Source organism: Nicotiana sylvestris, chromosome 5 (genome assembly GCF_000393655.2).
Source record: "Nicotiana sylvestris chromosome 5, ASM39365v2, whole genome shotgun sequence".
Taxonomy (NCBI): Eukaryota; Viridiplantae; Streptophyta; class Magnoliopsida; order Solanales; family Solanaceae; genus Nicotiana; species Nicotiana sylvestris.
Genome location: NC_091061.1, coordinates 164,847,367 through 164,851,853, shown reverse-complemented (window position 1 = coordinate 164,851,853; position 4,487 = coordinate 164,847,367).

Here is a 4,487-nt window from a genome sequence, read left to right as displayed (position 1 = left end):
CCCTATTGTTGAGACTCACTGAGTATAATGGATGGTACTGACGTTCTCTTTTGGGAACCTACGTTGGTCTGCGGTACAACGTAGGAACCAGTTTTGCAGGCGAGCAGGCTACGAGTTAGGACTTCCTTCTCTTCCAGTGCTATTGGTGAGCTCCGCTTTTGTTCGTGGAGTATTCCTTAGAGTCATCTTTATTTAGTTATTTCCTTGTTACTTAGAGAACTGGCCAGGAAAATCTCATGTCCCGAGCTGTGCGTCAATTTATCAGTAGAGGCTTCGTAGACATAGTCGTTGGGTTAAGATTCAGATATTTTTGATAATAACTTTGCATCATTTTATTGGTTACTACGAATAAAGTTTTGAAGTTGGCTTATTTTAGATATTTAAATTATTTTTAAGTGTTTGGTTACAGTAGTGCCTTGTGGCATATAAAGTTTGAGGTTATAATAGATTTGATAAGCAAAGATGGTCCGCTCGGTCATGTTTAGTTATCGAGTGCCGGTCCCGGCTTGTTCATAAAATGGGTCGTGACAAACTTGGTATCAGAGCCTCAGGTTTATGGGGTCCTAGGGGTCTATGAAGCCGTGTTAGTAGAGTCTCGTTTATATGTATGAAGCGCGCCATACTTATAAACAAGAGGCTACAAGCATTTAGGAAAAGTCATTTTTTTTCATACTTTAGATCGTGCAGTAGAGTCTACCTCTAAGGAATTATCTAATTTATTCGTTTCTCCAAAACTTGCAGAAATGGCTCGTACTCGCAACGCTGACACCGACACTCAGGATGCTGCTCAAGAAACTATTGCTACTATTGTGGCTCAAGGTAGAACTAAGAAGGCTTCAACCCAGAAAAGGAGGGGAAAATCCACAAAGGGAGTCCAAATACCCCGGGTTGAATGAGAAGAAGGGGTGGAGCATGATGATCCAGTACCTCAGGATCCAGTACCGCCCCAACAGCAGCCCCGGCTCAGGCAACTATATCTCCCAAAGTGGGTCAGATGTTTAATGCTGTCAACAGTGCTATAGAGATGTTTAAAGCCTTTATGGCCAACCAGAACGAGAGAAGAGATGAGATTCCACCTCAATCAAATAGACAGAGCAATTCTGAGTCCTTAAGAGTGAATGAATTTTTAAAGTTGAGTCATCTAGTGTTTTATGGTTCTATAGTTGATGAAGATCCAATGTTGTGGCTGGAGGGTGTCAAGAAAGCCCTCCGAGTGATGAAAGCATTTGATGATTAAGTTGTGGAGCTAGCTACTTACCAGCTTAGAGATGTGGCCGACGCTTGGTTTGAGATATGGGAAAAGGAAAGAGATGAAGATGATGGTCTGCCTACTTGGGAAGAATTTGAAGAGGCTTTCATGGCTAACTTTATCCTAGAAGAGGATAGGGAAGCTAAGGCTACAGAGTTCGAACAGCTCAAGCAAGGGAATAAAAGTGTGCAAGAGTACTACATGGAATTCATAAGGTTAGCTAAGCATGCTCCTTACATGGTGAAGATTGAAAAAGCAAAGATTCGCAGGTTTGTTAGCGGTTTAGCTTACCACATTAAGGATACGTCATCAACTGCAGTAGTAGGGATGGAAGCCTTCTCCTCTATTGTGGGATTTGCCAAGCACTTAAAGAAAGACAGACAACTAAGGAGAGAAGAAAAAGAGCATAACAAGAAAGCCCAGACAACGGGTAAGTTTAATGGTACATCTAGCGGAGGTGGAAGGGATTACTCTAATAAAGAGTCATTAGCACCAGCTCAGTCCAGTCACCAGTCAGGTGGTGGGCTTTCCTTCAGACGTACTCAGAGTTATGGAAATCAGTCTCGCCAGAATCAGAATTTTAGGACATCATCCTCACATAGCTAGAGTCATGCTGAGCAACACTCACACCAGCAAAGTCTTTGTGGAATATGTAAGCGGCAACATTCAGGTCAGTGCAAGCTCGGGTTTCATGGTTGATACCATTGTGGAGACATTGGTCATATAAAGGCCAAATGCCCAAAGTTGCAACGTAATTTCAGTGGTGGATCAACTCGTCCTTCTAGTTTCTCAGCTACTGCAGTTGCACCCCCAGGCTCGTGGTTCTCATAATCAGACCGGGCAGAGAGCAGGTAGAGGTGCAGACCGAGTTACTTAGGGAGGGGGACAACCCCGTTTGTTTGCTACACTTGATTGTCAGAGTGCAGAAGCATCTGCAGAAGTTATTACAGGTATACTTTTAGTCTGCTCATATAATGCTTATGCCATAATGGATCCAGGTTCAACGTTTTTATATGTGATTCCATACTTTGCAATTAACCTCGGACTAAAACCTGAACAACTTAGTGAGTCATTCCTAGTATCTACTCCAGTTGGCGAGTCAGTGAAAGTCACTAGAGTCTATAGAGGTTGTATAGTTTCGGTCCGAGGTCGCAACACCAAACCCGATCTCATAGAGTTAGAAATGGTGGATTTTGATGTGATCATGGGTATGGATTAGTTGTCTTCCTGCTATGCCATGTTAGATTGTCATGCCAAGATAGTCAGGTTCCAATTTCCAAATGAAGAAGTCTTAGAGTGGAAGGGTAGCTCATCATCTCTTGTAAGTAAGTTTATTTCTTACCTTAAGGCACAATGAATGATCGGTAAAGGGTGTCTCGCCTATTTGGCTCACATTATTAATCCAAAATCAGAACCACCAGCTCTTCAGTCAGTGCCAGTTGTTCGAGAATTTCCAGAAGTTTTCCCAGATGACCTTCCCGGACTTCCTCCCGAAAGAATCATAAACTTCGGCATTGATCTCATGCCAGGCACTCAGCCCATATCCATACCTCCTTATAGGATGACTCCAGCAGAACTTAATGAGTTGAGAGAACAATTGAAAGACTTTCTTGATAGGGGTTTCATCAGACCGAGTGTTTCACCATGGGGTGCCCCGGTCCTGTTTGTCAAGAAGAAAGATGGGTCTCTTAGAATGTGTGTCGACTATCGGCAGTTGAATAAAGTTACCATTAAGAACAAGTACCCACTGCCAAGAATTGATGATTTATTTGATCAACTTCAGGGTGCAAAGTACTTTTCAAAAATAGACTTGAGGTCGGGGTACCATCAATTGAGAATCAGAAAAGAGGATATATCTAAAATAGCCTTTAGGACTCGCTACGGGCACTATGAATTTCTAGTGATGTCCTTCGGGTTGATAAATGCTCCAGCTGCATTCATGGACCTCATGAACAGAGTTTTCAAGCCATTCCTGGATACCTTTATTATTGTGTTTATAGACGATATTTTGGTATACTCTAAGAGCAAGGAAGAACATACAGAACACCTTAGAATAGCCTTGCAGACCTTGAAGGAGAATGAGCTTTATGCCAAGTTTTCACAATGTGAGTTCTGGTTGTAGTCAGTGGCATTCTTAGGCCGTGTGGTATCTAGCGAAGGAATAAAAGTAGACCCTCAGAAGACAGAAGCAGTCAAGAACTGGCCTAGGCCGATAACGCCAACCGAAATCAGGAGCTTCTTGGGGCTAGCTGGCTACTATAAAAGGTTTGTAGAGGGGTTTTCGTCACTTGCATCTCCATTAACTAAGTTGACTCAGAAAGCAGTTAAGTTCCAATGGTCAGACGCTTGTGAGCAGAGTTTTCAAGAGTTAAAGAAGAGGTTGACCACTGCACCTGTGTTAACCTTGCCGACAGGTTCGGGTGGGTTCACAGTGTATTGTGATGCTTCTAGAGTGGGCCTTGGTTGTGTTCTTACGCAAAATGAAAAAGTTATTGCTTTTTCTTCCAGGAAGTTAAAGAATCATGAAAAGAACTACCCCGCACACGACTTGGAGCTTGCAGCAATGGTGTTTGCATTAAAAATATGGTGACACTACCTTTATGGAGAGCATTCTGAAGTGTTTACGAATCATAAAAGTCTCCAGTACATTTTCAAGCAAAAAGAACTAAATTTGAGACAAAGGAGGTGGCTCGAGCTATTGAAAGATTATGACATCAATATCCTTTATCACCCGGGCAAAGCTAATGTAGTAGTAGATGCACTTAGTAGGAAGTCAATGGGTGTCTTGGCCCATCTTGTAGTATGAAGGCGATCTTTGGGTCGAGAAATTCAAAAACTAGCAAATGATAGAATTAGATTGGATGAGACCGAAGAAGGAGATATAACTGCTTATGCCTTAGCGCAATCCTCCCTTATTGCGCATGTTAAGGCTAAGCAAGACGATGATCCGTACATAATAAAATTAAAAGAAGGAGTCAGAAACAAAGAAATCACTGCTTTCACTCTAGGAAGTGACAGAGTTTTGAAGTTGAATGATCGGTTATGTGTGCCTGATGTAGATGATCTTAGGAAGGCCATAATGGAGGAAGCTCACAGTTCGAGGTATTCTATCCACCCAGGTGCTACCAAAATGTATCTAGATTTGAAAGAGTTATATTGGTGGAAAGGCATGAAGAAACAAGTAGCAGATCATGTGGGTAAATGTTTAAATTGCCAGCAAGTCAAAGCCGAGAATCAG